This window comes from Triticum dicoccoides, chromosome 1B (assembly GCF_002162155.2).
Source record: "Triticum dicoccoides isolate Atlit2015 ecotype Zavitan chromosome 1B, WEW_v2.0, whole genome shotgun sequence".
Classification (NCBI taxonomy): domain Eukaryota; kingdom Viridiplantae; phylum Streptophyta; class Magnoliopsida; order Poales; family Poaceae; genus Triticum; species Triticum dicoccoides.
In genome coordinates, this window is record NC_041381.1 from 238,839,943 (window position 1) to 238,851,479 (window position 11,537).

Here is an 11,537-nt window from a genome sequence, read left to right on the forward strand (position 1 = left end):
GCTCTAGCATAGTTGAGTAAGCTGTGGGAAACCTTTCCATGATAAGCTAGTAGATGTATGGGGATTGTAGGTGTACCGGCCTATCTGTCGGTTAAGGGGACCTCTTCGGAAAGACTATGTCTCGATCATTCGGTTCTCAAACATCAGGCAGTGCGAGGAATTCAACGGAGGAGATCGAGTCTTGTGGGAAAAGTGCGCAAACCTCTACAGAGTGTACAAACTAATCATGGTTAGCCGTGTCCCTTGTTATGGACAATTTGACTATCTGGAAGTGAATTATTTGTTGATCTCATCACTCTATTTACTTAATGAATTTGGGATTATTATTTATATTGGTAATTTTTGGGATTGAGTTCGAGGAACCTTCTCAATAATGGCATAAACTTGGTAGTGAATAAAACATTTATTCCTTTGTTGTAGGGAAAATTAGCTTTATGCAAAATTAAACTTAGAGCCTCCACCAGCCAAATATGCATGTAGTGATAGATATTGTTCATCATTATTCTGTGGTGTGAATTTGCCAGTACATTCAATGTACTGACCTACACGGCTGCAATGTCTCATGTTGCAGGAATCTTACGACGAGTAAGTGATACGTTATGGTTACGATGTCTACACTCAACTTTGCCGTTGGTGCTGTTGGGACTCCACAACTTTGTTGTTACTTCCGCTATATGGATTGAGGTAATAGTATTTACGTTACTTTTTACATGTGATTGAACTCTGTTATAAATCCTCGAGTACTGTGTGTCAGCATAGCGATCGAGGGATGACACTTAAGCACAAAGACTTCGACCCATTCGGGTCGGTTCGCTACAGTCGGTCTATTTGACACGGACGTGATGCCTATGTTCATGATCATTTCCTTAGATATCATCATAACTATGCTCTTTTCTATCAATTGCTCGACAGTAATTTGTTCACCCACCATAATGTTTGCTATCATGAGAGAAGCCACTAGTGAAACCTATGGCCCCCGGGTCTATTTTCCATATTATTTAATCTCGTTTACATCTTGCTAGTTTCCGATCTACTATTTTGCAATCTTTTACTTTCCGATCTATAAACCAAAAATACCAAAAATATTTACTTTACCGTTTATCTATCTCTATCAGATCTCACTTTTGCAAGTGACAGTGAAGGGATTGACAACCCCTTTATCGCGTTGGGTGCAAGTTGTTGATTGTTTGTGCAAGTATTCAGTGATTTGTGCGTTGTCTCCTACTGGATTGATACCTTGGTTCTCAAAACTGAGGGAAATACTTACGATACTTTGCCGCATCACCCTTTCCTCTTCAAGAGAAAACCAACGCAAGCTGAAGAGGTAGCAAGAAGGATTTCTGGCGGCGTTGCCGGGGAGATCTACGTCAAGTCAAGCCATACCAAGTACCCATCATAAACTCCCCTCTCTTGCATTACATTATTTGCCATTCACCTCTCGTTTTCCTCTCCCCCACTGAGGGAGTCCTGGACTAGGGGGTGTCCGGATAGCCGAACTATCATCATCGGCCGGACTCCAAGACTATGAAGATACAAGATTGAAGACTTCGTCCCGTGTCCGGATGGGACTTTCCTTGGCGTGGAAGGCAAGCTTGGCGATACGGATTTGTAGATCTCCTACCATTGTAACCGACTCTGTGTAACCCTAGCCCTCTCCGGTGTCTATATAAATCGGATGGCTTTAGTCCGTAGGACGAACAACAATCATACCATAGGCTAGCTTCTAGGGTTTAGCCTCCTTGATCTCGTGGTAGATCTACTCTTGTAACACACATCATCAATATTAATCAAGCAGGACATAGGGTTTTACCTCCATCAAGAGGGCCCGAACCTGGGTAAAACATCGTGTCCCTTGTCTCCTGTTATCATCCGCCTAGACGCACAGTTCGGGACCCCCTACCCGAGATCCGCCGGTTTTGACACCGACATTGGTGCTTTCATTGAGAGTTCCTCTATGTCGTCACCGATAGGCTCGATGGCTTCTTTGATCATCAACAACGACGCAGTCCAGGGTGAGACCTTCCTCCCCGGACAGTTCTTCGTATTCGGCGGCTTTGCACTGCGGGACAATTCGCTTGGCCATCTGGAGCAGATCGAAAGCTACGCCCCTGGCCGTCAGGTCAGATTTGGAAGTTTGAACTTCACGGCTGACATCTGCCGGAACCTGATCCTCGATGGATTCGAGCCACAGCCGAGCGTGCCGCACTGTCACGACGAGCATGATTTAGCTCTGCAGCCGGACAGTATCCTGGAGGCCGCACTCGAGTCCGCTCCGATCTTCAATTCGGAGCCGGCTGCGCAGATCGAGGACGGATGGCTAGACACCGCCTCGGGGGCTGCAACCTCTACGGCGATAGAGCCGAACATTGATCTTGTCCCTCATGAAGCCCGTGACTCCGAGGTGCCGAACTCCTCGCCGGACTCCGAGCCTCCCGCGCCCCCTCCAATCGAATCCGGTTGGGCGCCGATCATGGAGTTCACCGCTGCGGACATCTTTCAGCACTCACCTTTCGGCGACATCTTGAGTTCGCTAAAGTATCTCTTGTTATCAGGAGAGCCCTGGACGGACTGTGGTCAGGACGGTTGGGATGCGGACGATGAAGAAATTCAAAGCCCACCCACCACCCACTTAGTAGCCACTATCGACGATCTAACCGACATGCTAGACTATGACTCCGAAGACATCGACGGTATGGACGAAGATGTCGGAGACGACCAAGAACCAGCGCCTACCGGGCACTGGAAAGCCACCTTATCATATGACATATACATGATGGATATCCCAAAGGATGGGAATGGCGAAGAAACAGCGGAGGAAGACCCCTCCAAGAAACAGCCCAAGCGTCAGCATCAGCGGCGCCGCTCTAAATCCCGCCACAGCAACAATGAAGATTCCGGCACCGGAGATAATAACACCCCAGACAGTGCCGAAGACAACCCACTCCAGCAAGATTCAGCACAGGAGGACGGAGATGCCAGCGCCCATGAGAGAGCGGCAGAAGAAGAGGTAGAGGATTATATGCCTCCCTCCGGAGACGAGGCAAGCCTCGACGTGACGAATTCGTCGTGCCTGAGGATCCCGTCGAACAAGAGCGTTTTAAACGCAGGCCTATGGCCACGGCAAACAGCCTCAAGAAAAAGCAGCAACAGCTTAGAGCTGATCAAGATCTGCTAGCCGACAGATGGACTGAAGTCCTCGCGGCCGAAGAGCATGAGCTCAAACGCCCCTCCAAAAGCTACCCTAAACGCAAGCTGCTCCCCCGATTAGAGGAGGAGGCATATGAACTTGCATCACCAGCAGAAAATACGGCAGACCGAACACCCCGTGGTCGCGACAGAGAGGCCTCTAGGCCCTTCACTAGAACCGTACCCCGGCATCGCTCGAAAAGCACAAGGCCACAGGGGAACGCTCTGGACTTGCAAGATATATTGGAGGATAAGGCAAGACAATCAAGATCGATCTATGGATCGCGTGGGCGCCCCATGATACGTGACGACAACCGTCGCGCCGGACACAGTAAGTCCGGCCGGGCCGAACAAAATAGACAAAGCTCTTTTGAGCTCCGTCGTGATATCGCCCAGTACAGAGGCGCCGCACACCCACTATGCTTTACAGAAAGTAATGGATCATCAAATCCCCGAAGGGTTTAAACCCGTGAATATTGAATCTTACGATGGCACAACAGACCCCGTGGTTTGGATCAAAGACTATCTCCTTCACATCCACATGGCCCGCGGTGATGATCTTCACGCCATCAAATATCTCCCACTCAAGCTTAAAGGACCAGCCCGACATTGGCTTAACAGCTTGCCAGCAGAGTCAATTGGGAGTTGGGAAGACCTGGAAGCCGCATTCCTCGATAACTTCCAAGGCACGTATGTGCGACCACCAGACGCTGACGACCTAAGCCATATAATTCAGCAGCCAGACGAATTGGCCAGACAATTCTGGACACGGTTCTTAACCAAGAAAAACCAAATCGTCGACTGTCCGGATCCGGAGGCCCTCGCGGCCTTCAAACATAACATCCGCGGCACCTGGGACAGGAAAAGCCGAAATCCATGGCAGCCCTCACATCACTGATGACCTGCTACTGCGCGGGTGAGGACAGCTGGCTAGCACGCAGCAACAACCTCAGCAAAAATTCTGGCAGTCCGGATATCAAGGACCGTAATGGCAGGTCGTGTCGCAACAAAAACAAACGCCACATTAACGGTGATAATAGTGAAGATACGATAGTCAATGCCGAATTCAGAGGCTCTAAACCCCGTTAGCGGAAAAGGCCATTCAAAAGAACTACTCCGGGTCCGTCCAATTTGGACCGAATACTCGACCGCTCGTGCCAGATACACGGCACCCCCGAAAAGCCAGCCAACCACACCAATAGGGACTGTTGGGTATTCAAGCAGGCATGCAAGTTAATTGCCGAAAACAATGACAAGGGGCTGCATAGCGATGACGAGGAAGAGACCCCACCGCCGAACAGTAGAGGACAGAAGGGTTTTCCCCCCCACAGGTGCGGACGGTGAACATGATATACGCAACACACATACCCAAAAGGGAGCGAAAGCGTGCACTCAGGGATGTATACGCGATGGAGCCAGTTGCCTCGAAGTTCAATCCATGGTCCTCCTGCCCGATCACTTTTGACCGAAGGTACCACCCCACCAGCATCTGCCATGGCGGATTCGCCGCATTGGTTTTAGACCCAATCATCGATGGATTTCACCTCACTAGAGTCCTGATGGACGATGGCAGCAGCCTGAATCTGCTTTATCGGGATACAGTGTGCAAAATGGGCATAGACCCCTCAAGAATTAAACCTACCAACACGACCTTTAAAGGCATCATACTAGGTGTAGAAGCCAATTGTACAGGCTCAGTAACACTGGAAGTGGTCTTCAGATCCCCGGATAACTTCCAAAGCGAGGAGTTAATCTTCGACATAGTTCCGTTCCGCAGCGGCTATCATGCTCTGCTCGGACGTACCGCGTTTGCAAAGTTCAACGCGGTGCCGCACTACACATACCTCAAGCTCAAGATGCCAGGCTCTTGAGGAGTCATCACGGTCAACGGAAACACTAAACGCTCTCTCCGAACGGAGGAACATACAGCGGCTCTCGCCGCAGAAGTACAGTGCAGCCTCTTAAGGCCATTCTCGAGTCCGGCCGTTAAGTGACCGGACACGGCTAAACGCGCTCGGAGTAACCTACAACAAGATCACCTGGCACGTTCCGAGCACGCGTAGCAGTGCGACCCCAACCCCAGCCCCTGCAAAACGTCAAGATAGGTCCTTCGCGTACACCATTACGCTTTGGAGATACTATGGGCACGGGGAGAGGGGCACGACCACGATAGGCCCAGAATGCGGCTCAACCACACCAGGGGCTCTCAAGTGTGTCGTTCTTCTTTTTTTTTCCTTTTTTTTACCCACAGGACTCCGTTCGTCAGAGGCCCTGTCCGGCAGCAGACCTGCCGAACTCACGATGCAACAGCCAGGGAAGGAGAAAGGCTACAACGAATATCCAGGTGGTCTCCATTACGAGCATTAAATCTGTTTTATACACCATTCCGCAGCCTACCCCTGGAGGGGGACATGTTTAATAGTCCCATCCCTTGCTTATCGCACCATTTGTATCGTTCTGCATTCACAACAGTTTTTCTTGAATAAGTAATGCAGCACCTTTTTGCTTCCAATTGCATTTCTTTCTTATACATATGTTCATTTATGACATGTTGCATCCGTACATTTTGGTACGGCTAAATACACCAGGGGCTTATGTTTCCCGCATCATGGTGTGATAAGTCCGAACACTTTCACAAGTGTGGCACCCCGAACTTATAGCATTATATGCATCACCTCCGAATCATGTCTTGGGTCAATAGTTGGGTTTGCCCGGCTCCCATGTTTTGGTACCTTACGTTCCATTGCATCGGCTAAGGTAGCACTGGGAGAACCACTGCGATTGTGCCCCAGTTGAGCTGGGCGAGCGCCTCAGTGGAGAAAGCTAAAACTGACCGTCATGATGAGGCGAGAGCTGGTTGCTGTTCGAGAGGTTTTTTGCGAGTCCCTAAAGACTTATGCCGCTTAGAGCGAGGAGCCGGCTTTGTCCGGCCCAGGCGTGGATAGCGCCCCAAATTCGGCCTTCCGAATACTAGGGGCTTCGCCAAAATTTAAAATTATAGAATTCTATGGCTAAGTGAGAGTGTTCAAGCATTATAAGTCCGGTTGCCTTGTTCGTTGTGTTGAGCACCTCCCTAGATGGACCCAAAAATGGGAACAAGAGTGCTCAAATTTATCCCGAACACCCCAGCACTCGTGGCATGGGGGCTGAAGCCGACGACTTGCCATCTCTCAGATTTGATAAACAGCCGCACAGAAGGTAATATTTTAAATTAACAAGCGTTGCTTAGCGCATATGAACTAAGTTTTCAGCGCATAGGATAACAAAATGCGAGTCTACTCAAATATTACATCTTTGGAGCACTTACCCGCAATAATGCGGGCACCCTTCAGGACACTCTTATAATACATCTCGGGCGTGCGATGCTCCTTGCCCTGCGGTGGCGCGTCCGTCATAAGCTTCTGAGCATCCATCTTGCCCCAGTGCACCTTTGCGCGGGCAAGGGCCCGACGGGCACCTTCAATACAGGCGGAGTGCTTGATGACTTCAACCCATGGACACGCATCCACCAGCCGCCGCACCAGGCCGAAGTAGCTCCTAGGCATGGCCTCCTTAGGCCCTAGCCGAACTATGAGGCCCTTCATGGCCTGTTCGGCCACCTTGTGGAGCTCGACCAGCTGCTTCAGCTGGTCGCTAAGGGGCACCGGATGTCCGGCCTTAGCATACTGAGACCAGAAGACCTTCTCCGTCGAGCTCCCCTCCTTGGCCCTGTAGAAAGCGGCAGCATCGGACTCGCTGCGGGGCAGATCTGCGAACGCTCCTGGAGAGCTCTGAATTCGGGTAAGTGATAGGTAATTCACACTCACATGCTTACTTTGCATGAAAAATGCCTTACCCGCCGCTATTTTCTTCAACGCCTCGACTTCCTGGAGGGCCTTATAGGCTTCTGCCTTAGCGGCTTTGGCACTCTCAAGAGCCGTTGCAAGCTCGGACTCTCGAGTCTTCGAGTCACGCTCCAAACTCTTGTGTTTTTCCACGAGATCCTGGAGCTCTTGTCGTACCTCCGCCACCCGCGCCTCCTGCCTCTCTCGCTCGGTGCGTTCCGCGGCCACATTATGTTCAGCCGCGGACACCGCCTCCTTTAGGGTCGCCACCTCGCTTGTGGCCCCTGCAATACCCACGTTATCCTTGTCATTCTTCTTGCAACCAAAATCCTTTTCTGTAAGGTACATTTTTAATAAGGTGTTACTCACCTTCATTGTCCTCGAGCTGCTTCTTGGCACGGCCGAGCTTGTTCTCGGACCGCTCGAGGCTTTGCTTCAAAGTATTGACCTCTGCAGTCAGTGCGGCAGAGGTCAGCAGCACAGCCTACAATCCCATATTGACATATTTTTTATGACTCCTGCGTATATCTTTTTAGATCCTCAGTCCGGCTTTTCTTTCCGAACACCGAACCGAGCATCAGGGGCTACTGTCTATGCGGTACTATTTTACATATATCAAAATTCTTACCTCAAAGCCTGTTAGAAGGCTGCTGCAGGCTTCGGTCAGCCCGCTCTTGGCGAGCTGAACCTTCTGAATCACCGCACTCATAACAGTGCGGTGTTCCTCTTCGATGGAGGCGCCATTGAGCGCCTCCAGCAAGCTATCCGGCGCCTCCGGTTGGACGGAGGCTGCCGGCGTCACGGTCTTGCCCTTCTTACGAAGGGGCCGCCCGCTGAACTCCGGAGCCACTATGGGTTCTGGGGCCGAGTCCGGTGCAAAGTCCGGGAGGTTGTTCCGCGACACCTCCGGGGCCTCCTCCTCCTGGTAGGTCCCTTCCCGGGATCCCACCTCGGCATCGTCCGCATCACGGGGGGTGGAGGCGGTCGGAAGGGAATCCATATCCGACGCACCCAAGGACCCGCTCGACGAAGCGGGAAGATCATCATTGGGCGGACTGCAGGGTTGTATGCGGCATTAGAAAGACACCATGTGGCGAAAAGAAAAATTATAAAGTTATTCGGGAGTCCGGATACTTACGATCTCGCCAGGGGCTTGGCCCTTGGGGGCCAATCCTCGTCATCGTCACCGGCGTTGGCAGAGCAGTCCGGGGGAAGAATCCTTCCCTTCTTGGACCCTTCGGCCTCCCTCGTTGGGGAGGCCTTCCTTTTCTTCCCTCCCCCCGCTGGGGGAGAGGCTTTCTTCTTCTCGTCCTGGCCTTTGTGGGAGGAGTCTGCCTCGGAGTCATCATCCGATAACACCTAAAAACGGGAACTCTTCCGAGTGCCCGTGGCCTTCTTCTTGGCCTTCTTCTCCGGCACCACATGGGGTGCCGGAGCCAGCAGCCCCGTTAAGCGGGCGTCCGCTGGGTCCTCTGGTAATGGGGCCGGACAGATAGTCTGTTCGGCCTTCTCCAGCCAGTCATGTCAAAAGAGAGGGAGTTTAGATCCCGCATAGAGTCAAACTATGGAAAACAAGCATCCCGTAAAGGGCAAAATCGCTTACCTCGTCAGCTGGACGCTGCGAGCTGAATCTGCGATCTTCGGTAGCGGATGCGGGGGCCTCGGCACCCTTAAACAGCACCCTCCAGACGTCTTCGTATGTAGTGTCGAAGAGCCCGCTCAAAGTCTTGTGCTGCACCGGATCGAACTCCCACATATTGAAGCCCCGTCGTTGGCACGGGAGAATCCGGCGGATGAGCATGACCTGGACTACGTTGACAAGCTTGAGCTTCTTGTCCACTAGCTTTTGGATGCAGGCTTGGAGTCCGGTCAGCTCCTCCGAATCACCCCATGTCCGGCCGCTCTCTTTCCAGGTGGTGAGCTGTGTGGGGATGCCAGATCTGAATTCGGGGGCCGCTGCCCATTCAGGGTCACGCGGCTCGGTGATGTAGAACCACCCTGATTGCCACCCCTTAATGTTTCCACGAAAGTGCCCTCAAGCCAAGTAACATGGGACATCCTGCCCACCATGGCGCCTCCGCACTCCGCTTGACTGCCCTTCACAACCTTCGGCTTGATACTAAAGGTCTTGAGCCACAAGCCGAAGTGAGGCTGGATGCAGAGGAAGGCCTCACACACGATGATGAATGCCGAGATGTTGAGGATGAAATTCGGGGCCAGATCATGGAAATCCAGGCCGTAGTAGAACATGAGCCCCCGGACAAAGGGATGGAGTGGGAAGCCCAGTCCGCGGAGGAATACTACCCTCTCATGGGGCCTGGGGGTGGGGATGAGCTCTCCCTCATTGGGGAGCCGGTGCGCGATGTTGCTGGACAAATATCTGGCGCTGCGCAGCTTCTGGATGTGCCCCTCCGTGACGGAGGAGGCCATCCACTTGCCTCCCGCTCCGGACATAGTTGGAGAAGGTTGAGGTGAGATGTGCAGACTTGGGCGCTGGAGCTCGAGTTCACGGAGATGGATAAGCCAAGGAGGAAGAAGGCGCAGGTACAAGGGTTGGATCTTTATCCCCTTATATGGGCGGACAAAAACCTGTGTCCCCACCGGCCTGATAAAACTCGCTTATCTCCCAAGAGCCGCAATCAATGGCGCGGTTGGGTTACCCACGTCCGTATTGATGGGAATCCCGGAATAAGGGGAACACGATCTCTGCTTCAACAAGACGTGCCAAGGAAACCACTTCGCTAAACACGCTGAGGTGGTACAATAAAAACAATTCGAGTAAAGGCTTGGTAGTGGTGTGACGTCACGCCACCAAATACGTCAGCAGATTGAACATTGTGTGAATATTATTCTCTCTATGGTGGTACGTGGAATTTATTTTGCAGAGCCGGACACTATCCTGGTGTTCACAATCTTCTATAAATTATTCGGAGGAGGAACCCGCCTTGCAATGCCGAAGACAATATGCGCGCCGGACTCGCCGTCATTGAAGCCTGGTTCAGGGGCTACTGAGGGAGTCCTGGACTAGGGGGTGTCCGGATAGCCAAACTATCATCATTGGCCGGACTCCAAGACTATGAAGATACAAGATTGAAGACTTCGTCCCGTGTCTGGATGGGACTTTCCTTGGCGTGGAAGGCAAGCTTGGCGATACGGATATGTAGATCTCCTACCATTGTAACCAACTCTGTGTAACCCTAGCCCTCTCCGGTGTCTATATAAACCAGATGGCTTTAGTCCATAGGACGAACAACAATCATACCATAGGCTAGCTTCTAGGGTTTAGCCTCCTTGATCTCGTGGTAGATCTACTCTTGTAACACACATCATCAATATTAATCAAGCAGGACATAGGGTTTTACCTCCATCAAGAGGGCCCGAACCTGGGTAAAACATCGTGTCCCTTGTCTCCTGTTACCATCCGCCTAGACGCACAGTTCGGGACCCCCTACCCGAGATCTGCCGGTATTGACACCGACACCCACCTCTAAAATGATTTTCGAAAAGATTTTCCTTTTCTTCGCCTTCCTCCCGTATTTCTTTTTGTTTGTGTTTCCATGTGCATTCTATTTGCTTGCATCTTTTCTTGCTAAAACTCTATTGATATGGATCCACTTAAAGTGTTCTACTTGGATCTTCTTAGATCTATTTGTGCTCGTGTTGAAACCCCAACTAGTTTAGTTGAGGGAAAATCTTTAGATGAGCATGCTCATTTTGTGCGTCACCATATATCTGAAAAAGGGAGAGTCTTATGGAATAAAATAAATAATTTGCTGTGTTATGCTTGGAATCTTTGTGAAATTTATGATTTTACTTGTGTCTCTAATAACCCTAAAAAACACCTTTCCTACCTATGCGAGTTTAATGATAATGAAATCTTATCTTCTTATGCAAAGGGTGTTTATAATTACCATGATATCAAACCAATTAAAGAATTTGTTGCTTTTAAGGGTGCTTATGAAGTTGCTTCTTTGATTGGAAAGTATGATATTACTCCCTACAAATCTGAACATTTTGACATACTTAAATATTGCTATGAAAACTACGCTCATAATGTCTATGTTAAAGAATTTATTGAGAGAATGACCATTGCTTTGGAAGAAAATAATGATATGTGATAACCCACAAGTGTAGGGGATCGCAACAGCTTTCGAGGGTAAAGTATTCAACCCAAATTTATTGATTCGACACAAGGGGAGCCAAAGAATATTCTTGAGTATTAGCATTTGAGTTGTCAATTCAACCACACCTGGATAACTTAGTATCTGCAGCAAAGTGTTTAGTAGCAAAAGTGGTATGATAATAAAAGTAACAGTAGCAAATGTAAAGATAAATGTTTTTGGGTTTTTGTAGTAGTTGTAACAGTAGCAACGGAAAAGTAAATAAGCAAAGAACAATATATGAAAAGCTCGTGGGCAATGGATCAGTGATGGATAATTATGCCGGATGCGATTCCTCATGTAATAGTTATAACATAGGGTGACACAAAACTAGCTGCAATTCATCAATGTAATGTAGGCATGTATT